The sequence below is a fragment of the Columba livia genome, chromosome 4 (genome assembly GCF_036013475.1).
Source record: "Columba livia isolate bColLiv1 breed racing homer chromosome 4, bColLiv1.pat.W.v2, whole genome shotgun sequence".
Lineage (NCBI taxonomy): Eukaryota > Metazoa > Chordata > Aves > Columbiformes > Columbidae > Columba > Columba livia.
In genome coordinates this window covers 4,863,986-4,891,476 of record NC_088605.1, presented here as the reverse complement: position 1 = coordinate 4,891,476, position 27,491 = coordinate 4,863,986, and the positions used below count along the sequence as shown (strand labels likewise).

The 27,491-nt window shown below is 37.7% G+C and overlaps 1 long non-coding RNA gene across 2 annotated transcripts; it reads left to right on the top strand.

The window, feature by feature from the left end:
* On the top strand, window positions 1-27,390 carry LOC110364272 (uncharacterized). Of its 2 annotated transcripts, none has more exons than XR_010472026.1 (5): window positions 1-767; window positions 24,799-24,854; window positions 24,961-25,097; window positions 26,174-26,269; window positions 27,223-27,390. It is a non-coding gene; the product is annotated as an uncharacterized LOC110364272 (long non-coding RNA). The 2 variants fall into 2 exon arrangements; XR_010472027.1 differs by lacking the exon at window positions 1-767 and adding an exon at window positions 19,099-24,234.
* Window positions 27,391-27,491: the final 101 nt, after the last annotated feature.

Here is a 27,491-nt window from a genome sequence, read left to right as displayed (position 1 = left end):
AACATATGAGGTCAAATAATTCAGTAAGCAAGTAGCTATCTAACAAATGCATGCATACAGCTGGCTAAACAGTAAAAGCTACACATAAAGAAGCATCCACAGAACAGTTTGGGTTTGCTTGAATAGTTATAAGAGTGGAATGGCAGGAAAGGGACTCCAGTATCTACAGTTGCACAGCCTGACTATCAAAAGGAGGACGCTATCATATTACAGGAGAATATTTTGAATTACCGTGATATTGTTTGACCAAATTCCATGTTTCTTTTGTTAAATACATGCTCTACTTTCATAGTGAGTCTTCAAGCTGAATACATAATAGAAGGTTTTTTAAATTTTAAGAGTCATGGGGCAGGACTATAGGAGGTATGGGGCAGTTTACAGAGATGTTTTAATTAACCTTAAGGGTATGTGGAAGCATTTCTTCATTTTGTACAACTTTGGGTTTTAGTTCCTGGTATTTCTTTCTTTATTTATTTTTAATGCATGAAACTTAAACAGCGGTAAAAATGTTAAGGAAGCCTAAAGAGAAACGTGGTTTTCTGTTGTAATCTTTCCCCTGAACACTTGTGAACTGTTGAGTTTAATTGGGTTACAGCTGGTGCTGAGTCTGTGTTTGGAGAGAGGAGGAATGTCTGTGAGGAGGTGTTTAATGACTTATTTACCACTTTGCCATATATTTACAGTGTGATTGTTTCTAGCCATGCTTGCTGTTCCCAGCTCTCACTTTCACAGCAGCAGATTAAAGCAGCCTGGACAACAGAGTAACAGTAAGTTCACTTTCATAAGCACTTCCCAATTTTTGCAGAATGAGTTTACTATAATAATGATAGTCATTTGTAGCTTGGGAGCTGATGTGGGTTGGGTGTCTCTCATGGATTGATCTGCTGTGTTAATGAGGACCTCTTCAGATTGTAGCCTTCAGTAATAGTAATTAAGGTAAAGGATAATATTTCAGTTATTCCCATGGGACTGGACAGCACATGTATGGTTCAAGTCACACAATGAGCAGAACTTCAAGGCCTGCCAGGTGTTTCACACTTCCAGAGCTATGTGTAAAGTGCAGCCCTATCACACTTACTAATTGCAGACTCTTTACTCAGCTAGCAATTTCCCAGTAGGTGGAAATAGTTTTTCTACATTTCTTTGTGCATTACAGCTCTCTAGATCTGTAACAGATGATGGTCCTGAAGAAGTGCAGTCCAAGACCAGATTAATTTATTAATGTGGTTCTGAAACAGAGAAGTTTTATACCTATTCATAGTTTACTTAAATTTGCAAGTATTTATATAGTCTAGAATAATTGTGTGCAAAAATCAGTGATACACAGAATGTCAGCTTAGATAGTTGTCATGGACCTTCCTGATGTTAATGGAATACTAAGAAAATGTCTGCCAGAGGCTTTCAGTACATTAGCTGTATCACAAAGTCAAGGCAATTGATACAGTGTCAGTAAGAAAGGACCATCTTGAGAGGATACACCTTATTGTAACACTGCATCAGAGCTTTCAAACGACAAATCCATAATTTTCCTTTGCCAAAAATCTGAGTAATAATATGATGAAATAAGAGCTGTTGGACTGCAGCAGAGATGTACAAAATATCTTGCCACGTAGCTGCTTTTGTTCGTAACCATGAGAGATTTCATAATGAGCTGCTTTGCTAGTCATACTATAACACAGAGAAAAGGATTTTCTGAAATAGGCAGAACCCATGAGACATTTAGGAAGAAAGCTGACATGCAGTCTACTGTAGTTTCAGTTCTAAAATTATTTGAGGTCTGAGCTATTGTGTGCAGAACACACTACAGCAGAGTATCAAGTACGAGAAGATTGTCACAATCTGCTAGGTTAAAAATGAAAAATAAAACGTTCCTTCTGGTAATTAGATTAACATGTAACATAGAAAGACTTTCAATACATGCAGGAGATAATACTTATTCCTATTTTTGTTCAGAAGCAGATTAACTCCTCACTTTGCCTTTGATAGTTCCTTCTGATTTGCTGTGTTATCCCCACTTTCTCTAATGTTTTAACTCCCATTCATTTCAGTCTCCGCCATGTACTGAGATGAAATAGAAATTGATCAGGTTCTCATTAAATTCTCAGGCTTAATTATCATGGGTTAAAATTATCCATTTATAGACTTATATACAATCTTAATCAAGAACTCTACACATCCAACAGACAGATCTTGAAGAAGCCTATATAGATGCAGCTGGCTAGGTCTTAAGCCATGTATGTTCACCAAAACTCACTTATCCAAACAAAAAATCTAGCACCTTGGAAGACTGTATCTATTTTACAAGTCTCTTTTGATAGCCTTGAGGAGAACATTTGCATTCAGAACACATACAGCAATGAAGCCATATGTGTTGAAACACTGACATGTCTTCTCATTGAAGACAAAATCTGTGTCTTTATCCTGATGCTTAGCAGGATCTAACTCTTTGTCCTTCACTACAGCATCAAAGGATGATTCAGGTTGAAAGAAACCTGAGGAGGTCTTTAGTCCAATATCCTCCTTCAGTATAAGCCTTTCTTGTTTTATCTTACATTCATAATCTCCCATCCCGCCACTGTATCTTCTCAATAAACTATTCACTGGTACTGGAAGGCAGATATTAGATCAGTGTAGAGTCTTGTCCTCTTCAGGATGAACAGGCTAGTTCCCTCAGTCTCTGTTCATCAGTCTTACTAAGGTAGCTTCAAAGCTACTTCATGCTCACCCAATTTTTCCTTCTTAGTTAATAGCAGGCCCAGCTATGCATCCCCCCAGTTGTCCATAACTCCTCCCAGGAATCTTCTTGACTGCTTATGTCCTGCTGTTTCATCCTTCCAGCTTAAAGACTCCCATGAGAGCAAGGATCTGTGATCTAGTGCCTTCCTTGAGATGTTTTAAGAACACTTTTACCTGAACCAATTCTCAACCAAACTGTCATCTGTCCCAAATAAGAGCCTCATATAGGCGTGATTTGTATCTTGCCTTTCTTTCATCTCTCTGTTTTCCATGTGCCTTAGCATAGTTTCCAGGAAGACTTACTCCATGATCTTGTCAGGCACAGAGATGAGACTGACCAGCCTGCAGCTCCCCAGGTCCTTCTCTATTTGCTTTTTGAAAATGGGGGTTTCCTCTTTCTGAGTCAGTAGGAACTTCACCAGTGTGCCACGACTTTTCAAATAGGATGGATAGTGGCTGTAGCAACTTGATATACTGTTTCCCTCAGACCATCAGATGCATCCCATCAGGTTCTATGGACTTATGCACATTCAGGTTCCTTAGATCAGGCGTGTCAAACTCATTTTCAGTGGGGCCCACATCAGCCTTGCAGTTGCCTTCAAAGGACCAAATGTAATTTTAGGACTGTAGAAATGTAATTACTTCTACATTTATACATGTAAGTGTATGTTACGACTGCTGAGCTGAGCTGTACCTTTTCTCCACATTCCATAATCAAATAAAAATTGCATTTAAATGATTGGATAGAATGTAAAAGCTACTATTTATTTTGTCAGGAAGAGGAAAAAAAAAGTAACTTTTCATTAGGAAATGCATATTGATAGTTAGTGACAGCTTAGAGAGGCAAATTAGGCCCCACTTCAGACAACTATTTTAGGTCAGGCTTTTTAACAAAGGGTACCAGTTTCATTTGCTTGCACAGCTCTAGTTTTAAATGCACTCATGATGAAAACATCTTGGTGTGTTCTTCTCTTCTTACAAGATGCAGGACATATTCATGACATTTCTTAACACTCAAACAAATTGAATTGAACTTTATCCCGGTGGAAAGGGATTTAGGTATTACTGAAGTAGATTAGTGCGAAGCACGGACTATTTGAAGAATAAACCACATCATTTACAAAGAAAATAACAGATAGTGACATTAATTGCTAGGCTCTGTTCTGCCTATTAAAAGTTGAATGAGGCAGCTTGACAGATGATTTTATAATGATGCACATGGGATTTTTTTTGGTGGTGGTTTTATTTTTAATATACTCAGGATCTTGTTGGCCTCATTTGGTTTGAATCTTTGTAATGTGAAACATGGTATCTCTGATCAGATAACAAGACCCACCACAGTAACTCCTTATCAGCTGCCAATACCTAACAGTTCAAAACAATAAATAAAGTTAACAGTGATATAATAGTCAGCTCAATCATATCATAGACACAGACAAAATAGTTCCTACCTCCTGTGGCTGGAGCATGAGAAGTAATTTGCTGTGATATCTGCAATAAAAAAAGATCACTAGAATCCCAAAAGTGTGCTGACATAAGAGTCAAATATCCTGATGAGCATTTTCTGTTTATCTGTGCTGTCAATTTTTCTGCTCTTCCATGTCTTTTCTCTTGTCTTGTACTTTGAATGCAAGGTCTTTAGAGACACGGTTAATTGAATATTATATGAAAAGATTGTATTTAATAATCCAGGGGATCTTTCTCAGTCCTGTGTTTCTTTTTTAATTGCACACAAGAAAAGTTTGAGCTTTGTTTTATGGAGTTTTTCCCTTGTAGTTTGCTGATTTAAGACTTCTGAGAAATAGCAAGTTTTACTATTAACACGTCCGTAAGAACATTTTTCCTCTGCCAAGTCTTCTACAGTATGAAAAATCTAGATGCCAAGGAGTGGGGACACATGCAGGGTAACTAGTGTTTCTTTTAGGAATTGACCGAAATCCCATTGAGGTCAGTTGTAGTCAGCAAAAATACTGAACTTGAAATAGTAACCTTTACTTTAAAATAGTACGAGCTTCCATTGAAGGGAATAGGGCTCAACCTAATGCACAGATTGCCCCACTCTTCATCAGAAGCCATTAGAAAGATTCCAGTGAAAACTTTGCATTTAAAATAACATGAAGCCATTAAAGAAAACAAACAAACAAACAAAACCCCACACACAACACAACATAGGGAACTAACACATAGGAAGAGTGTATTTAAAATAAAGACCTAAAAGATTTTCTGTATGGGAAGTAATAGAATAATTTAGATGATAAAAGAGTTCTGACACTGACAGTATGCCATATGAAGCTATTTTGATATTAAAATATGGCAACACAAATGTTGTTTATCAGGAAGAGTCTTTAAGTAATGGTGTGAGGAGGAGTTTGCTACACATTTTATTTCCTGTTTAAAATGCTTTAAAGATATGGTTTTTGAATTTAATGGGTTGTGGGGGAGTAAAGAGAAACAATTACTCTGGAATTCAGTTTGTAAAATATTTATATTTCTTCACTTTTTTCCTAATTTTGTATTATCCCTGTTTAAGTTTCTCTTTCACAACTGGAGCTCTTCACACTGTAGAAACATGGAGCTTAAAATGATCTCATAGCCAAAGAATTTTGAAGCTTATCCATTTGTTTGTGCTCTTTCTTCTCCAAAAGATATATTAAAAGACATGTCCTCCATGCAGAAAGTGCTATATGCTAAGAAAGTACTACTTCAGACTACAGCTTATTAAATTAGAAAACAAACAAACAAAAGCAGCACAAAAGAAAATCAAGCCTCAGACTAGGACAGAGACCTCAAAGTTTTCCAAAATATATCCAGTTTTGTGTCTGCACAATCTCAGCAGACACAGAGACCCCTCTTTCTGGGTCTCTACTGGTTATATTCTACTAACTTTACTTAAAGACATGGACCTAAATAATAAATATCAAAGAAATATATCTAAAACTTGAGCAGGGATAACCATGTAGAGGAAAATAATTTTTATCAGAGGTCCTAACACCATGAGTGCTCTCCTGCATGTGTCCTCAGTGCAGAAGCTTCAAAACCAGGCACAATGAGGTTGTTCTTGGATAAAAAAGATGTACTCAAAAATTTTACTGCTTATGTTATCTGCCTACAGTGGTTTTTATCTTAGTGAAATTACCTGTATAGAGAATATTATACTTGAAGGTCATTCCTATGTACACGATACTACAAGACACTGAACTAATGAAAAATGCGAATTTATCTCAGCTCTACCACACAGAAAAGATTCACTGAGGGAAAAATAATGTGAGTTCAATTTTGGTCTTGTCCCAAGCAAGGTCAGAAGTGCAATCCCTCAGACAAATTGTGCTGTGTGCTTCCCTCAGAGCAATATATCCCAGCAGGTAGTCCCAATGTATTTCTGTCCATTTGTCCCTCAACTTCATCTTCCCAGTGCCATTTTCCTCTATTTCTTTGTTGCCTCTGAAAGATTTCTCACTAAATTCTTCATGTGAAAACTACTGCACAGTGATGCAGTAGTCAGATGGCTGAGGCCAACTGTCTGAGGTTCAACAAGGCCAAGTGCTGGATCTTGCACTTGGGTCACAACAAGCCCAGGCAGCGCTACACTTAAAATGGTGCTAGATCCATAGTTTTAGGCACTTGCATCAGTCTCTGAGTCTCCTTCTTTGGCAGTCACTCATGGCAAGCATGTCCCAGCAATGAAAAAGGGAACACTGGACAAGTACAGTTTAGGATGATCATCAGTGAGATTTACAAGTTTCTCTAGGATCATAGAATGTTCTGAGTTGGAGGGGACCCATGAGCATCAAGTCCAGCTCTTGTCCCTGCATATGACAGCTCCACAGTTCACAGCTCTAGAAAATATCTGGGTAATTATCTACAGTTTAGGAACTAAAATAGCTGTTCAAGAAAATTCTGCTGATGAAATATATCAAGTTCAACATTTAACCATTATGTTTAGTCACTTGTGATTTAACTACACGTAAAATTGTTGGAAACACGGACTTCCATTTGAATTGCCTTCAGTGCTCGCTAGATTTCTTCACTAATAGCGCTAAGTATAATTGGTTCTGCTACCACCTGTGGTGTACTAATCTAATTTTGGCCCCATCCCAGCACCTATCTGCTCATAACCATCAGTTAAAACAGCCTGAAGGCATCTCTGTAGTGTGTGAAGTTCAGGTACATACCTGAGTGCATTACAGTAAATGCAAAATAACCGATAGAGAAAATTTGTACTGGGATGAGGTGGCCACAGTTCTACTCTCTGAATGAATGTAATTGTACAAATGGATAAAATTGTACAAATGGGTATCACAGGGTTAAGTGGCATCTATAATCACATATAAAGTTCTATTAAATGGAAAGACAAAGTGTTGCAAAACACCAAAAATTTTTATTAAGTATGGTGTGCTAAACAGACTTGTTTGCACAAAGATTTACGCTAATTACACTGTAAAAGTACAACTCAACATCTTATTTTGAAAGAAGAGTGAAATGAAATGTGCAAGAGTGATCTCTTTAAGGTTTCTCTCTACTTCTGTAAGAGATTCACTCTAAGATAACTAATAGAATTTTCATTTATTATTCTGTTAGACCCTACACAACAACATAAAAAAGAAAATCACAATAAGAAAGATCCCTGATATTCATAGAAAAATGAGAGACATGCTCTGATATTTAGCAGACAAGATAAAAGTAAAAATATGAAATAAAACCCTGCGATGGAAAGTTAGAGATTGAAAATTACCCTGCAAGACACTGATCTTTATATTTGGTAGTGAAGCTCTACCAAGTAGGAGCTTTTAACTTCCTGCTAGTCACATCTGGAAAAAAAAATCACAGCTAAAAGCAGACTACCATATCAGTATGCACACAATATTTGGTTTTATGTGTTTCTTATGTAAATGTGTTTACAACTTTATAAACAAAACTGTAATCTTTCCCATTTTTTCAATAAAACCCATTTACTTTGTACTTTAAGCCTACACCATGCTTAAAGTGGAGACAGGTGCATTTCCCACTCACAGCACAGCACTTCTGCAAAAGCAAAGATTTCAAATAAGTCAGTAGAGAGAGACAATCACTCCCTGGCTTATCTTCATATCTTAAGAACAGAGGTATTTTTCTCATTAAATAGAAAGATTCAGTTTGCCTGTGGCTAGTGGCAAGCATGAAAAGAAAGACAAAGATACTGCCAAGGAAGATCTATGTCACTTTGGCAAGGGGTGAACCCGTAATGCTTGGACGTGCTTGTAATGTCTCAGGGAAGATACTCAAGGGAGAATGAAAGAGGAATGCAAAGGACTCATCTTGTGTAGAAAAAGTTCCATCACTGTTCGAGTGAATTGTCACTTTTTGATACATGCAGATTGAGTTTTCACAGATACCCAGAGAGTTTAGAATTCTACATTTTGAATTTTGAGATCTAAGCATCTTTAAACTCCTCCAAAGCTGTGTGCATTTCAGAATCAATTTCCCAAATGATAACATTGTTTTATGACTCAGTTTAATAGGTTTAAGTTAAAGTTACCCATGTGTTATCTGTTAGCTTCCACTGATGTGAATTCCAGCATTGCTATTCTCTATCCAATCCTCCCTGCAAGCAGCACTAAGTACCTATTTAACATTTATAATTTCTTCTTTTTCAGCAAAGCTGAACACACACACACACACACGCACGCACACTTCCCTTGACACCATTAAAATGTCTAAATGTTGGAAAGATTAGGCTCTGCTAGTTTTGGATTTTCTGAATAGCAGGTGAGGTCTTTTCCTGGCTTGTTTGTTTACTTGAAGAAGCACTCCGTGTTCAAAAGAATGGATCATGAAATCCCAGGAAGATTTAATAGGATTTGTGCTTCAGCTTTAAAAGTTGACCCCGTCATCTCCACTGAGTTACAGAAATTTTGCAGACTTTGCATGTGGAAACCGTGAAATTGCAAACCCTTGGTATATAATAAGTTGTTCACCTTCCAGGTTCTCTTCATGACCAATAGCATCCTTGAGTTGTTGTTTGGATCCTTTGATGAATGGATCCCTATGATGAATGACTTGATATGGCTTCGTATGCCAAAATGCATTTAATCCAATTAATATTTATGTCCTATAAGCGGTACAGTTAGCAGTTCACTAAATGGCATTCAATGGGAATCAGTATGAATTCTCAGTCTATCACAATATTATGTGTAGGGGCAAAGACTTGTTAGAAGTTTGTTCATCACAGATTTCAATAATTTGCTCCTAATTTACACCAGAGTAAATGACACATGAATCTATATTTCCAAAAGATTCTTGAATGTTAGAGACCTTTCAAAGCTAACATAAATCAGCATTTTAAGCTCCTGGAACCTTCAAGCTCCTTGGTTAAATTTTTGGTGGTTTTGTTTGCCATTAGCATTTGATTCCTGAATTCAGCCCAAGAAGACACAATTTTGGTCAACCTCAGAATCCAAGGCTCTGTTAGGATGCATAGTTATGCTTCCTATTGATGACTGAAGTAATGGTCAGTGTATCTTATTTCCACAGTTATATCTTTCCTAACCTCAAATTCCAGAACGCATCTAAAATAAGTATTACACATTTCCCCTTTGCAGGAGATGCAGGACACAGAGATCTCAGTGTCTGAACAATACTCTTAGTCATATGGTTTAGTTCTAGGTAGTCCTGCAAGGAACAGGGAGTTGGACTCAATGATCCTTGTGGGTTCCTTCTAACTTCTGATGCTCTATGATTCTGTGATTGTAGCCAAGTTTTTCAAATGCTGCATGATTTTGGGGAGCACAAATTAAAAAAAGCTTGTAAGTGTCCAATTAAAAAAATGCAAAACCTTCTGAAAAAACTAATTTCTTAAAGTTTTCTGAAATTACCCACTGAAAAATTAAGCAACCATCGCACACTGGTTACTTTCAAGAACTGTGTCCTTTTACAGTCTGGTGCTCACTGCTGTCATCTTTTCAGATTCCTGCAGAAATCTCACTGGAAGTGGAATTAAGACAATCAGTGGGTCTGTGCCACAGGATTATTTGAGCCCACTAAGAGCCGGGCTTCATTGCATGCCACTCAGACCTGAGTGCTGCATTAACTGTAGGAACTACAGTCTGCCAGGAGAAACCATAGGAAGGCACACAATAGTACATAGAAATTTAAAAAATTATTTCTGAAAGTGGTCAGGAATGCACTTAGGAAACAATTTTTCAGGGGCAAGAGGAGGGAATAATGTTTCCTTTCCTCATACTTCTGATTGTTTGATCTTCTGTTATTCTGAAAAACATATGATTTTTTTTCCTGTAGTAAAGTTGTTAATGTTGTATATAAATCCTTACTTAGATTTTTCTGTTGTTTCCTTTATTGTTTGTATCCCCAGCAGGGAAATCCAGAGTGATTGTACATACAAAGACACAAAACACTTGGGCAAACAACACTTATCCCTTTTCTTTATAACTTGCCTCTTACATATCCTGTTCCTTATCATATACGACATTGCTTTTCCACTATACTCCCCTAAAAAAGGAGTTTAGTTTCACTTTAAATAGGTAATTTACCCTCGAAGTAGGAAATGACAATATGAAAATTAATTTTTCTGCAGGACTGGATGATTATTGTTATTATTGTTATTATTGTATTAATTCTCAGCAGTCAAGTGATAACTCTGAGAAATGGCATCTGTTACAAAAAGAACTCTGTTTTACAGTATACATTATTCATGTGTGTCCCTCTTTAAAATTGTCTGGTCCATAGCCAGGAAGGCTAAGGTCACTAAAGAGACATGCTTTAAGATGATATATCACCATAGCCCTTTGCTAGCTTTGTAATAAATGTTTTAATTAAAGGGTAGCATCAGAAAGTCCAACATCTGGAACAGGTCTAATTGTAATTCCTAATTTTCACAATTTGGTATCTTCAGCTCTGAGAGCACTGAAACACCCACAGCTAATTATCTCTTGCTGTTCATTATTCTGCAAATGCATTATAAACACAACTTAAATTTTTAAGGTGCAGTGTTGTATAAACACTGTCTGCCTTCTCAGAATAAACTACTGTTTTTGTTGACTTCTTATTTTCCACCAGCCTTACAAACTAAACAAGGATTTTATTCTCCAGGATTGTCAGTCCAATAGCCTTCTCCTGGACTATAACATCAGTTGGTGTTTTAAGGCTAAAAGAGGAGGTAGAAGGACTGAGGGAAATTGTATTATTTGAAGTTATACTTTTGCATATGTTTTTCAGTCTCTCCTTCCAAAGCACTGTAGGACTCACTGCTTGCAGATAGCTAAAAGAATGTAATTAATTTCTTTATTTTTTCCTTGCTCTCATCCTTTTCATAATTAATAAGTACATACTCTTTTTGCCAACTTTACTCATCTCACAATTGATATCAAATGCCTGCACTTCACTGTCAATGTAGATGGATCTACTTCTTTTCCACTGTCATCTTCTGAGTATACAATGAGCTTCATTTCACAAGCAGACTCTAATATTTATTGATTTTTACTGTAATGTTAATGTATATCATTATATCAGTTCAAATGGAGATCAGTGTCCAACAGGATATCAGTAATATCTAAATGGAGATCAGTAACAAGTGGTGCCTCTCGGGGATCTGTATTGGGACTGGTACTGTTCATTATCTTTATTAATGGCAAAGACAAGTGGGATCGAATGCACCCTCAGCAAGTTTGCAAACAATACCAAGCTGAGTGGTGCCATTGATCGTAGAATCGTAGAATAGTTTGGGTTGGAAGGACTTTCAAAGCTCATCCAGTGCCACCCCTGCCATAAGCAGGGACATCTTCACCAGCTCAGGTTACTCAGAGCCCCATCCAGCCTGGCCTGGGATGTCTCCAGGGATGGTTCATCCACCACCTCTCTGGCCAACCTGGGCCAGGCTCTCACCACCCTCATCATAAAGAAATTTCTTCCTCCTGTCCAGCCTGAATCTCCCCTCCTTTAGCTTAAAACCATCACCCCTTGTCCTATCACAACAGGCCCTGCTGAAAAGTCTGTCCCCATCTTTCTTTTTGGCCCCTTTTAAATACTGAAAGACCACAATAAGGTTTACCTGGAGCCTTCTCTTCTCCAGGCTGGACAACCCCAGCTCCCTCAGCCTGTCCTCCCCCTTAGCATCTTGGTGACCTTCCTCTGATACTCTAGAAGGAAGGGCTACCATCCAGAGTGACCTTAGCAGGCTGGAGAACTGAACTCATGTGACCTTCATGAAGTTCTACACAGCCAAGTGCAAGGTCCTGCACTTGGGCTGGGGCAATCCTCAGTACCACTACAGACTGGAGGATGAAGGGATTGAGAGCAGCTCTGAGGAGAACGACTTGGGGATACTGGTAGCTGAAAAATCAGGTTGGACAGGGCTTTGAGGAACCTGATCTAGTGAAAGATATTCTTGCCCATGGCATGGGAATTGGACTAGATGACCTTTAAAGGTCTCTTCCAACCCAAACCATTCTATGATCTGCCATCTGACACCTCTGAAAGAGGTTTTGTGTGCTGTTCTAGTTAGTCCAAGAGAAAGTGGAACAGGCTTTGGCACTTATATTAAACCACATTAAAGCTGGTAAAAAAATCACATGTATTGCTATTGCAAAAAATAATAAGGCTATTCTTCCCCTCACTTCATGGGCTTCCTTTATGTAGTTTTAAAACTCTTCAAAGTTTTTTAATAAGTTGAAGAGAGAGAAAGGAATATGATGTCCCAATGTTTCAAATAAAAACCTAACTGATTGTTATCTGATTTAGACAAATACGACATAGAAATATTTTTTCTGAAAGTTATGAGGTCTACATTCATAGAAGACACATTGCATTTACCAGCTAAATGCGAGAATGCAACGTAATATAATGTATTACATCCAGTAGGCTCACATCTGCATGCTCTAAAAAAGCAAAAACAAGTTTAAATTTGTGTCCTACATTCAAGAGTTCACCTTGAAATCCTTTGAGCCTGTCAGTTTAACCCCTAAGAAATGTAACCTTTCTCTGGTTTTTCCAAATAACAAGCAAGAAAGCTTGTTAATAATATAGGCTAAAAGGATATTCAAAGGGATGCAAAAGAGAAAGAAATGCTTTTTCAATTTTAATATGCCTATCCTATCAGTTCATGTTTTTCTACCATCTTTCCTCATAGAGCTCAGGCGAGCTGATGAATTAGTGAAAGAAAGAATACCAGGAAAGTAAAATGTGAGCAGATGAGAAGACTTCTATACTATACTGCTCTAGACTACGAAACTTTGCTCTATATTTAAGTTAGAATGAGAAAAATAATAACAATAAGAAGGCAAGACAAGAAAGATACTAATATAACCTTAGGATTTGTGCTTTTAGCATATTGTGTGAATTTTTAACAATTACATGGGGGAAGGTTTAGAAACATTCCTGGTGCTCTTTTTATATTCCAGTTTATGGATTTGGGTGGCAAATTCTTCTTACCCAGGTTTGAAATGGTGGATTTGTTACTAATTTCTGATGGATGTTTATCCCAGAAGTAGCTGCATTTTATATTATCATTAAAAACTTATTGGATAATATCTCATGAGACTTTGGGACAGAACAGGAGATATAAATGGAATGTCCTATTAATATTGCATTAAGTTAATAATATCTGTCCAACCGAATCACAGTTATATTTCCTACCAGCTTTTAAATACAATTTATTTTATTTTAGTGTTTAGCTGTGCTAGTTTCTATGTGCTAGTTTTTTGCTGTTTATCATGTATTCTTCCACATGTGTGATGGATAAATTATTGAGCTGGAGGCAGAGGTATAAGAAACAGAAAAGTCTAAGGCAAAATAATGATTTTGACATTGTGTCCAAAGCATAACCACATGTCTCAGTGAATCCCAGACTCTATCTGATAACACATTCACACACTGCTGGATGGTTGTTTATCTTCTTTGACAGTGGGTCCAGAGGAGTGTTCAATGAGCCTTAATTGCATTAATTTATATAGATTAGGGGGCTTTTCTGGGATTACATTTCTCATCAGGTTCCAGCCAGAGCTGTTCACGCTGGTCACTTCACATTTGTGTAGAATATGTGCCGCTTCATCAGATACTCCAACGAATTTGAAGAGGCAAATAATTACAAAGACTAATAAGACAGGACCCAATTGCTTCCACCTATAAATAAAACCGAAATAACCATAGCTATGGTAGAAACCTTGAGGAGGTTGAGCAATTAATGTTACCTCGTTTTTATTCTTGTTATTATTAAATGCAGTTACTTTCACTCCATGTTTTCAGTGGGAATTAGTCCCTTTTTTGCTTATGTACAAGAAAAAAAATCTAAGCTAAAATTCCAGGGTTTTCTTGTGGACCTATGGGCTACATGCCTTTGGTTCTGATTCCCACATGAGTCTGTAGGTATTTTTAAAATTAAAACTGGAAGAACAGTAGTCTTGGTGCCTTCATTTGAAATCAGCTTTACTACTCTTCTTGCCATGGTCTCAGTGTTACCCAGAAGTTTTCCCAATATCAGTAACTGATTGTGCCCAAGTAAGATCAAACTTAAATCTAGATAGATTAACAAATCAAAGCCTAGAAAAGGAATAACAGAAATACTGATAAAAGTTGTATGAGTTGACACTGAAAGTAAGTTATTGTATAAAGCAGTGCAGTAGAAGATGTAAAATGAATGCCAGAAGTGCTGTGGAAAAGGGGAAAGTAGGTATCAATTGCTTCAGAAAGAAACAGAGGGAGAGTGGCAAGTGTAGAGTCTTGTATCTGGGCAGGAACAACCCCAGGTTCCAGTATGAGTTGGAAATGACCTATTAGCAGTGTAGGGGAAAGGGACCTGGGGGTCCTGGTGGACAGCAGGGTGACCATGAGCCAGCACTGGGCCCTTGCGGCCAGGAAGGCCAATGGTACCTGGGCTGGATTAGAAGAGGGGTGGTCGGTAGGTCAAAGAGGTTCTCCTGCCCCTCTACTCTGCCCTGGTGAGACCACACCTGGAATATTGTGTCCAGTTCTGGGCCCCTCAGCTCCTGAAGATCAAGGAACTGCTGGAGAGAGTCCAGCACAGGGCAACAAAGACGCTGAAGGGAGTGGAGCATCTCCCGTGTGAGGAAAGGCTGAGGGAGCTGGGGCTCTTGATCTTGGAAAAGAGGAGACTGAGGGGTGACCTCATTAATGTTTATAAATATGGAAAGGGTGAGTGTCAGGAGGATGGAGCCAGGCTCTTCTTACTAACAACAAATGATAGGACGAGGTGCAGTGGGTACAAACTGGAACACAGGAATTTCCATTTAAGTATGAGAAGAAACTTCTTCCCAGTGAGGGTGCCAGAGCCTGGCCCAGGCTGCCCAGTGAGGTTGTGGAGTCTTCTTCTCTGCAGACATTCAAACCCGCCTGGACACCTTCCTGTGTAACCTCATATGGGTGTTCCTGCTCCGGCGGGGGGATTGCACTGGATGAGCTTTTGAGGTCACTTCAAATACCTAACATTCTGTGACTCAAGAATATGGCAAGCAGGTAGACAAATTGGGAATGATGGCAGATCAGAAGTGCTTGAGCAAAGTGGTGATTGCTTTTCTCCAAGTAGGTCATCAGTTCTTTGCCGTGGTTGTTTTTATAAATTAGTAATGTATATATATGTCATATATGTCATCACTCTTTTTGTTTGGTTGTTTTTTTGTTGTTGTTGTTGTTTTTTTTTTTTTCTTGAGTCAATGCTCTCCAGCTAGAAACCTTAATGTTAGAAATATAGAGTATTGTGTAGTTATGAGTCACTGAAAGGAGTAAAAGCAGATGGAGCTTCCAAAGGAAAACACGTACTAACCTGCAGATGGTAAGAACCGTTCAGCCAGCGGGATTTCAGTGCCTGAGCAGCACATCCTCAAGAAGACACTTTGCTCTGGTGTCTCTGCTGAGTTTCCAGGGAAACTAATGGCTAAACTGAGTATGTACAGACTGTTCTCTAAGGTGGAGACATTGTTTTCATAGATTCACAGCTCAAGCTAAAATTTCCCAGTGGCCAAGTGATCCAGAACAGAAGAGCTTAGCTGCTTACACTGGGATTTCAGTAGCTCCTGTTAGTGTAATTTCCAGCTTTGCCAGCACACCTGTCTCACAGTAGAATAATCTAAAGAATTTGATGCTACACTCTATTATCTGGCATGTCTACTTTGAGAGATATTTTATTTTTTTAAATAAAATTTAAAAAAAGGGTTATGCATTAGTTTAAAAGGCACTTTAGCATTGTAGGGGACAAAGTGTTGAAGGACAGCAGTACTGCCACCTCTTCCTCAATTTTGATGCCAAATAACCTAAGTTCCAAAGTCCCATGTATCTGCAAAAATGAACAGACATCACTCCACTCTTCTTGAAATTTTAAGTCTTATTTTCATGGCTGATATTTTAAAGAGATCATGGAGATCTTGTTGAGGAACATTTGTTCATTTTAAAAAACATATAGATAGCTTCTCAGTCAATAGATTCTTTCGAGTCAGAACGTTAGTCCTGAAGTGTCATCTTCATCATACCAAAAGATTTGAATAGTCTCTTTTGTAGCAAATATGATATTAAATAGAGTAATTTAGAGGACACTGGACCTTGGTGCATCTCTTAATCTTCCTTTCCAAACTAGATACCTCAATCATTAGGCTACATTGTCATGTTAATACTGTTTGTTTGATAACTTAAAGAAACGTCAATTATTCTACACAAATTCAAAGTAGTTCATCAAAGGAAATTCAAAGATATCTACCTCATGATGCACAAGAATAGCTCATTTACTGATGGTTAGAAGAAACCTCAAGGTGGTAGGAGTTATAGCACTGAATTCCCTAAGCAGTCAAAAATCAATAAATGAGATTTCCTTCCCATCACTCCTGGCACTAATGACAGGTGTATCAGTTTGTGATTCTGAGAGGGATTAGGCATCTGACAGATGCAAAATATCAGTTTTATCAAGAATAAGATGGTTTGGGAAATACTCCAGGGGAAATCTTAGACTCGGGGGGAACCTCTGCATCATGAGTCGTGTTGCCTCCAGTTCTTCAGTTTAGGAAACACAGGAGAGGGAAGTCATAGGGGAGGTGTGGATAGCTCAGTTTGGGGTTGATGTCTTGAATGCAAGAATCAGACTCGACACTTGAATTTCCTTTAGGGATTTGATCGTAAGTAAGTTCCTTTTATGATTAAGCTGTTCTGCTCACAGGAATCTTGTTGCAAAGTAGTCAGTTTGACATAGCATGCAGGTACTAATCTGCAGATAGGACTATCTCTCCTTGTCAAAGTTGCTGATCACATTAAAAAAAAAAAAAGAGAGAGAGAAAAAAATATTCGGTTATAATGAAAAAGCCAATTTAGCTTTCTGCCAGAAAGACTATAAATATGACATGAAATTAATGCCAGCAGTGAAGGAACTTATGGCTAGTTTATTACTGATTTAGAATTAACACTGTCATTCAGAATTAAACAAACAAAAACATAAATACCTGTCTTAGAGAAAATTCCCCCCTACCTGTGATTATTTTACCCCCCAGTCCTACGCTTGGGATTTTTGGATATTTCAGAGAGATCTCGATATTTTTATAAGACGTGTGTTTCATCATGAGCTCTTTTTTTTGTTGTTACTACAATTTACTCTACTGGTATTCCAGCGTCACTGACCTTGAGTCTGTAGGCCAGAATGTAGATTGGATCAGCAGCTCTGTGTTCAGAATAACAAACTTACAAAGGTTAAAACCAGACTTTTATACCACAGAAGCCAAACTAGAATCAGGAGGTAAATTGCCTCTGGGTGTACTATACTTGGCAACTTGCTTAAGAAAAAAATAATACATTAACCTGCTTAGAGTATAAAATTATCATCAGCAATTGTCACTGCTAGACAGCATTACTCTGGAAATGGGAATTTAAACTCGAGTGACTGAAGTCTAGTTCTAAAGCACAACAGAAAAAGAGAGAGAGGAGATGGAGATAATTTAATCACACTGTAAAGTCAATATCTATATGCAGGAACATTTGCTGTTTACTGTAATTTCCACAGGCCTCTTACAGACTTTTCCTTTTATAAAAGGAGATTTGCATAGGTTTTCTTATGCATAAAGTTTGTGAAATAAATGCTGTAAAGCAACATAGTGGCTAACAGGACAGCTAAATCTCAGAATATGCATATGGAGAACAAGTATGAGAATTTATGTTGCCGTTCTTAAAATTATACTGGGTAGCTGAAAGTTTTGTATAGACACAGACAAACTTTACCACAAGAGAAAGCAATAAGATAGGAAGATAAGTTTTTGGACGTATTACTTTCAAAATTTATGGTCTCTGAAAAGTATTAAAGAGTTCAAGTCATATTTTCAGGTGCTTTAAATTGATGGAGTTCTAGGAAAAGGAAGAAATCTGTGCTGAATTCCACCGTCTCAGGATCTGCCTCACATAGAAATGCCAAGTTTCCCTCTTCGCATTGCTGTCATAGGTCACATAAAGGGAGAGAAGCTGACTTTCCTGCAAAAATCAGATTATACAAGGAAGCTGATCTGAGCTGACATGATTTAATTTGGTCCAGAAGATTAATCCAGACTTCAGCTGCCAGAGGCTTTTAGATAAATAGCACTTAGCCCACTTATACTGAATGGATTTTTTTTTTAAAGGAAGGATTATTAATTAGAACAGCGGTAACTTGAAGTGTAAGAAATCTGCAAAGGCTTAAGATTCATGTGACAAAGGCTATGAAATACTGCTGTCTTCAGAGATTATTGTATCAATGTTTGAAATGGGATATGTGTTTCTATGATCTGGTTAGTGACTGTACTTGTGGCTTATCTGATGAGGAAAAAATGTAGCATCTAAAAGCACTGAGGAGAAAACAAAATGGTCCAGGTTGCTTCAAAAGGGCTGTGAAGACAAAGCTTTTGAAACTATTTCAAATGCCAGTCCTGACCTGAGGCTGAGCAAAACCTTAATCCAAGATAAGACAAGCGTTGTGACAATTTAACATTTCAGTGCACTAGATGGATGACAGAAGTTTCATGTTGCCAGCAGTCAGATGTGCTCCTTCTACGTGTGTTTCTTTCTGATATGCCCACTCTGAAATATTTTTGTTTTGAATATAACATTAACCAAATCTCTAGTTAGTGCTAGTTGTTCTCTAGACAGCAGAATCTTCTGCTAGGTTCCCCCTAAATTAAAACTAGCAGACCAAAGAAAGGTAGTTTATTGTAATTTGGAGGAGTCTGCAGTTTAACATCTTTGGCTTGGAGGGGCAGAGTGTGGGATTTTACTGCAAGAAAAATGACAGAAGTAAAATTTTATTTTGGAGATTAGTATCTCCAAATATTAGCCACAGAAATGATCTGAGGCTGGAACAGCTCTGCTGGAAGGACAGGCTGAGAGAGTTGGGGTGTTCAGCTGGAGAAGAGAAGCTCCAGGGAGAACTTATTGCTGACTTTCAGTATTTAAAAGGGGCTGATAAGAAAGATGTGGACAGACTTTTCAGCAGGGCCTGTTGTGATAGGACAAGGGGTGATGGCTGGACATAAGGAAAAGGTTTTTTTTTCTTTTATGACAAGGGTGGTAAAACACTGTCCCAGGTTGGCCAGAGAGGTGGTAGATTCCCCATCCCTGGAGACATCCCAGGCCAGGCTGGATGGGGCTCTGAGCAACCTGAGCTGGTGAAGATGTCCCTGCTCATGACATGGGTGGCACTGGATGAGTTTCCAATGTCCCTTCCAACCCAAACTATTCTGCGATTCTGTAATTCTATGAAATCTCAAAGGAGATCAGAGGGAAAGAATAGCGAAGTATCTGAAACAGATTGTGACACAACCCCGAAGAGTGCATTGGAATGCACAATTAACTGGTAACACTATGGTAAAGGCTGTGATGCCTGTCAAAACCCACTGTGTTAAACTTTGAACAAACAGAATTCCATTTGTACATTTTAAAAAGATACAGCACAGCCAGGAGCAATGCAGAGACTTTATTCCTGTTGATAACAGAAATTAATTGCATTTTCTAGTTTCACACAACAAATCTGTTGCAAAACAAGAATTTTGTTTTTCTAAAGCTCAGTTAACAACCCATCCATAAAATGTGTGTGGCAAATGCACTTCCCACCTCTTTGCACCTACCAGAAACTCCTAGGCTCATTGATCGCTATGGTCATGCACACACCCCCTTGGTTGATAGACAGGTCTTTTAATCAATGACATGCCTCAATTGAGAGAAGTTTCTAGAGAACTACCATAAATGACCACAGCTCAGATTCAACTGGGTATGAATGAGCCCCATTGGAGACCTACATTGAGTTGGTCTTCCTTGGAGCTGTAGTTGAAGACACTCCTTGAACTGGTGATTTAAGGAATATCCTCAGGAGTTGAGATAATTTTTTGACCCTGTAAGTGATCTGGGTACCCTTTAGAGTTCTCACTTTGACATAGAATGGGAAGATGTGCATTTTGAATCATCAGTTTAGAGTTTGAGGATCTGATTGTGCTGAGTTTGAGTGGTTTGTGTAGCAATTGATCTCCTAACTGGTATCTGAACCTGTGTTTTGTCATGTGGGAGTGCGGAATCATTTTAGGTAAACCCTGTTTGTAGTTGGTTTTCTGCTAAACAGTTCTGGTTAGAATAAAGTGTATTTGGAGCTTGTTGCCTGCCTAACTTGACTTTTTGGGGTGCCTCTGCTGAATGACTAATTAATGTTTTTTGGGATTTCCAAATGAGATTATATTAAAGCACTGTTCAAAAAGATGAAATTACTGGCTATTTATGTAAAACTGAGGATGCTGAGACCTACCTTCATTTTGTTCAAATGTTGAGAGCTTAGTCTAAGGTAATACTGAGAATTCCCCATGGAAAAAAATCGATGGAGATGGGTGACTCAGGGACATGCACCCATCCTAAGTGTACATGATAGGTCAACAGATGTGAGTGTGTGAAAAATGTCCAATAGAAGTGACACATTCCTTTTAAGATACTTCTAAATCCCACCTAATATCAGAAACTGAACTTGGACTCTGAAACTGCATCACCCACACTGAAAATATGCCATTTAGCCCAGTTGAGGTAATGCTGTAACCTGTACATATACTGACACGTTGATTAAACAATACTAATTTGTGTGGTAGTATAATTGAATGGAAGTTCCATTGATTTCAAAGAACTCTGCATAATCTACTGCTCAGAATTAATTACATATGTTCCCTCAGACTCTCACCATCCAGTGGAGAAAATCTGAAAAAGCTTGTAATTACAGATCTTAGTCTTTAGAACTGTAAATCTTAAATTCTGCAGGATATTTTGTTGATTCCTATTGGCCAGCCAAGAGTGTTAAACACATATAAAAGAGAAAATCCTTTTGGAGTAAAAACTGGAAGCCATGTCTAGGCAGGCAGATGAAGAATCCAACAGAAATTATTGTGTTAGTCTGAGGGTGAAGTCTTATGCTTTACTGTCCAGGTGTTTTATTAAATTTACAGCAACAGGTGTTGTCCAGCTCTTGAATAGGTCTTATCCCAGTTGTTTGTATTGTCGCATTCTCTTTATACAGTGGTCATGAACACAGAATTTACTTCAATAAAGTTTTGTAGCTACAGATCATCCTTTCAGTCTTATGCTTGGTCAAGATTTAATTACTCCTACACTTCTGTGGGAAGGAAGGAAGATTTTGATCCCTTTTGAATTACCAAGTGTCATAATTTTAGTGACCAGTTCCTAAAATACTGGTTTATCTAATCTCAGCATTTGTATACAGCATTAAAGTACAGATCATTCTATCGATTCACTCTTCTGTTGAAGATTAAAAACTCGTTAGCAACTGAAAGTCAGAAATACATAGCTTATGTACTATTTTTTGTTACTATCAAAGAAATTCTTATATCAATAAATATTTCATGAGAGGTACTTAGGACTAAATTCCCCTATTTGCAAAAAATAACTTTGAGGACTTAGTGGCAAAAATAAGAATATAAGGAAAGTTTCTTCACTGATAATTTGATACCTCTTGACTTCACGTGAAAAGAGAGCTCAGATAAGAGTGAGTCCTGTGTGTGTCTGCAGCTATTTTGGACTAAAAGTCAGGTAAAGGTCAGAAAATAATAGCAGCATAAGTGGCAACATACTTGTGAAGAAAATTTGGGACACAGGGGAGATACGATGTGTCAACTAAATGTTTTCTGAAAAAAATCAGCTCCTTGCCCAATGAGTGAATCCCTTCTAGAGAGAATAAGTTATTGTGTAACAAAGCTTGTGAAGCAGAAATGTGCTCCACCTGTATTATGATGGCATCTTAAGGATTCTTCAAAACTACCATGGAAGAATTAATAATTTTCATTCATTTCAAGTTAGATTCTATATTTTTAGATATAGCTCTACCTATCTGAATACACATGCACACATGTGAGAAGTGTGTGTATATATATATATATATATCCATACACAGACACATTATGTCAGAGAACGTCCTGAGTTGGAAATGACCCACGAGGATCATCGAGTCCAACTCCTGTCCCTGCACAGGACAACTGGATGTGTGATTGTGTGTGTATATATGTATAAAAAGATATAGGTAATATATTTTTATTATTTACTGATAAAAATATCTTGGATAATAAATATGTAATAGCTTTTCCTGTATATAATCTTATTTTCAATAGATAATCCCATTTATGCTCATTCTCTTTATGAAACAGAATTCCAGCCATAACACCGTAACATCCCATGGTTTGTAGCTCAAGCAAATTGCAGTTAAGTACTTTTTCATTAGCGTTTGCATATGAAACAAATATTTAAAATGTTGTTTGTGTGGTTTTTTGTGTGTTGGTTAAGGTTAGGGTTGGTTTGTTTGTTTTTGGAGAAGAGTAAGAAAGCATATACTATGCATTTTTTTCCCTTCAAGAACACAGATGTGGAACTAATAGTTATGTTTCATGAATATCTTTAAAGCCAACAAAATTAAGTTTTTGGAAATTACTTTTGGAATGGCTCTTGAGTTATGACAGACTCTTTCTGAAAGCTCTGGCAGACAGCCTCACACATTTTCTTTTTAAGATGGTTTATGATTAGAGCTCTGTGCGTAAATCAAGGAAAAACGGTGACAATTTTCTTGGGCTAGAGACAGTGAATATAATCAAGGTTCTCTGTGGTCTGCCAACGTAAATATGTAGGTAAGAAAACTATTAAACTGCACATTTTCACTATTAACAGTGATTTGACATTTTCAAGCAATAAAAGGTAAATGAAAACAGAAATGTGTGGTGTACTTCACCATAAGTCACAAAATAACAATGAAAGTTTTTCAGGTTTCCTGTCTGATGTTTTTATAATAATATTCAGCTACTACCTAGAGTGCTTTTCATCAGTAAACTTCAAAGTATTTTTCAAAGCAGGTAATCTTTAGAAAGGTTTGGGAAAATTCCAGCTAAAACATGTTTTCATCAGGTTTTGCATAAGAAAGAAAAATAAACCAATTTGATTTCCACCAGTTTTCCCAGACATCAGGCATGTGTTTTCACAGAAAGTACAAACCCTATCTCAGTTTTATACATTGTGATGCTTTGTGTTGGCACGGGTACAATTGCCTGAAATGTTGTTTGAAAAGGAATTTGCAATTTCTTTATTACTTCTTTTAAATTGCTGTTCATCCAGCAAAATTACATGGAAATAACTTGTATTTGAAGCTATTGATATATGGTTGTAATTGTAGGCTTTAAATATATAAATATTCCCTGTCTGCGGATCACAGTGATTAATGTAGGGAAAGATAAGAGGAATGTGTCCAGGTTACAAAACTGCCTGGAGAGGATAAAGTAAGTTCACTATCCTGTCCCAGGGGTAAGAGGGGAATAAACCTTTTAGAAGTAAACTATTGAAATGGTAAAATCACCGCAGTGTTTAGATGCTCATGTATGTCCCAAAGCATGGACTGCTCTAGTGGCAGGGTTATCCTGCAGTTTGTGAAATATTGTTTCTTTATTTAAAGTCAGAATATTTTGTTATTCCATGCCAGGGAGCTGAAAGGTGAAAAGACCAAACTAAAGCCATTCACTAAGGTCCTGCCAGAAGCTTTTTCACTGACCAATGTGATTGCTGAAGAGGATTATTATCAAGCAAGGAGAAGGAACAAAAAAAATGCCTCTATAAGAGAAAGGTTTTCAATGCATAAAAGAGATTTTTGTGTGTGATTTGGATGCAGACTACAGTGTTTGATGACCCCAGAGATGTCCTCTCCTCCTAAGATATATGACACTGTCTCTTAGACTTGTCCTGATGGAGTAAAGGACTATATTTCTGCAGAGCTCTTGCACTGCAGAGAGGAGATGTATTAACGGTGGTGGCTTCAGTGCTGACCATGTGCAGCAAATAGGAACTGAACTGAAATCTCCATATTCATTTCACAAAGGTCAGTGAACAGATATTGTTGCAATACATCTTTGAAGCCTGAGGGATCTGATTCAATGTTTTATCATTTTAACTTTATGTCAGTTTAACTTCTCCGAAATCAGGCCGACGCTGAAATCAGTGGAGTTAGAAATGGCATAAAGCTGGAAAAAAGTAGGGGTGAGTCATGCCTTTTTATTTTCAAATATAAGAGATGAGTGTTTACTGTGGTTTCAGCATGAAGCCAGAATAAATGAGGAAATTTGGAGTGGGTTTTGATGACTTGTCTGAACCTGTAGCTCAGAAGGCATGAATCCATGCAAACCAAAACCAATATACAGTGCATGCACACATCCCATTGAACAAAACCTGCTGACTTTCACACAGCTTTAGCTGCAAATTCACATTTGTTTGACATTTTTTCCTTGAGGAATTGTTCACAACAATCTGCAAGTACCCAGATAGAGAATGTTTGCAGGGAAGAATGGCTTCATAGAAGGGATGCAATCACAAAAGATTTGCTGGTATATAAAGCAGGTAAAAAGAAAACAAACCCAAACAATATCCTGGAAACAAAAGTAGTATTCTCTTCACATATTGTTGATATTACAAACTGACCAGGCAACTGCCCACTCTCAAGCCTGAACTCCTTCTGTAGGTTGTTGTCTTTCTGAAGTAGTGGTAAAATGTCGAGGCTATGCGTTGATTTCATATGTTTACTGATGCCATTTCTTTACAATACAGCCCACAGGTATTGTCCCCTTATCAGTCATACAGATAGTGATTTAAAGCTGATAACGGTAAGTACAGACTCAATATCCCTTCAATTACTATTGCAGTACGACTATATTACTTGAAGTATGATGGAATTACAAGTCTTTTTTTCCTCTCATGAAATATAACTAGGTCCTGGCCTGAAAGCGCTGCAGTAAAATGGTCTAAGTGTTGGGATGATATACCATACTCTCCTCCAGTTTGTGAACACTGTGTTCTGAAGTTTGTGCACTACTGTTAACAATTGCAGTAAATCTGGATCCATGAAGGTACATACAATTTCACAAATTGCAATAAAAAAACAACTTATATTAATTTTCACCTTCTAACTCATCTCTAACAAATGACTTAAACTTGATCTGTTATCTGCCTAGGGAGTATTTTGTAGGTGTATTTTTTACCATAGAACTGTGCTGTATCAATACTATTGTCACTGCTGTATAAAGGCAGAAACTGAGAAGCAAATCTTTCCTGAAACCACAGAAGAATGGGGCAGAGATGGTTAGAGAATCCAGAACCGCAAAATCCCAACCCCACACTTTTTCCCTTTAAAAACATGTAATGCAAATAGTGAATTCCAGCAGTGCTGCCAAGAGAATAATTGGAAAGCTGTGAAGACTGCAGGTATGGCTGAATACCATCTGGGACATAGAAGTTGCTCATGTGAGTAATTTTTGCTCATTGAGGTAGTTCTGTGAAAGGCAATAATAACATTAGAGAAGGAGTGTTTTGGGGAGCATAAGCATATTGAGCTGACAAATGTAGAACTGCATGTCCAATAGTTATTTTTTTAAATACTCAGTTTTACAGTGGTAACTTAAATCAACAGCTAAAACCCTTAAAAAAAAACCCCAAAACTGTGTTAGGTGATAATTCTCTTATATACATTTAACCACACTAGTGATTGCACCATATACTATAGATCATTTATTTAAATATATTGCGAAGTACAGAAGTTTAGATCCTGCATTCACTATTCAGTTAACCAAGAGAGAGGGGAATACTGCAATGCAGAGCACCTAAGGTTTGCTAATGTGGATGACTAGTGACCAAAATTCAAAAGAAAAGAGGAATCTGTTCTCTCTCACACACACACACACAAATGATAACACTAAAGGAAAAATAGTTAGTAAATGAAGTCATGATACAGGGTCTATATTTTTCAGACTTTCAACAGGAACAAAAAAAAAATAATGAGATGTCTCTACACTAAGAAAAAGATAATTGACTAAAAGCCAAGACAGTAGGAAGATGCCAGAAGCCTCATAGTTGTATGGATTGTGTGTTCCCTTTGTAGGAACATTGGAGAACAGATTCTCTCTTTAAATGTTTTCCTTGTCAGCAGGAAATGAGGCAGAGAGGCTCTTCATGGAGATGGACTGTGATGGTCCTGGGTGGTGAAGGAGTTTGGCTGGCAGCAGAGGATAAATACAAGACACAGGTAAGGAAAGTATCCCAGATCACCTAGAAATATAGAACTGTATAGTTGAAATAGCCAAAACTCATACAATTGTTCAGCCCCCTTTAAAGCAGGTTCAGTTGTCCCAGTCACTCCTAGGAGATGTTTCTATAAACCTGTTCATAATGATCTCCCATGCTGGCAGCTCCGTGGCTTCCTTGATCAAGTCAGTGTATCACAGCTCTGATCATCTTTTTTCTTCTAATACTTAACTTGAATTTTCCTTGTTATAAGGTAAACATGCTACTCTTGTCCTACATTTTGAAGAGACAGAATAGAGATAATTACCTTTTTCTTTGCTGAATTAGCCACCCCAGGGTGTGATTCTGTGATAGCTGTGGTCTATAAACAACACTGGACTATGAATAAGTATTGTAAATATCTAAAATGTATCTTCAGATAGACAAGAGCCAAGGGCAATCCTCTCTTTTTTTTTTTTTTTTTTTTCTGTATCTATGAGAAATAATGTTATTGACATCTTTGGCATATAGATGTCAAAACTGCCACTGTAAGATGTGCCTCTTATTCAACATGAAAACCGTTGTGTGTGATTCTCATTTATTTGCTGTTTTGTTTTTTGTGACATGACTACAATGCACAATATATTTCTCCATCTGAGTTTATTTTTTTAATCCCTTACCCTATGCCCAGTGTCTTCACCTGCTACTTCTAGTTCCCAAAGTGCTGTGAGATCTCAGTGTGTCTGCAACCCTTCCTGTGGGAATACAGAATAAAATGCCAATTTGTGCACACAATCCCAACGCTGAACAAAAGTTATTGAGGCACAACAAATTCCTCCATGTAACTCAAGTCACATGAACTTTGTAACACAAGATGTTACATGGGGGTTTGAATTAGAAATATAATTGCCTGCCTCACCCTGAAACTCACTGATGTACACTAAAATGTGTCTTACTTTATCCCCTCATTACCAGGTTAATGAAACCGAATGAGGAAACTGTGGAAATAAGCCAGAGAGAAGAAACAATTGTTGAACCTGGTGGTCATGACCTCAAAAACACTGTGTCCCCTCATCTCTGGAAAAAATGAAGGTTCAGCAAGAGGAAATTGTCACAAATGCAGGGTCACGATGGAGAAGCAAATTTTATCATTTGACTTGCGGGATTTAGGGTGATGTGGTCGCGACATCTCACGCTGGTGCGCGTATCAATCATTCTGGGGCCAGAGACAAACAGCCAAGTAT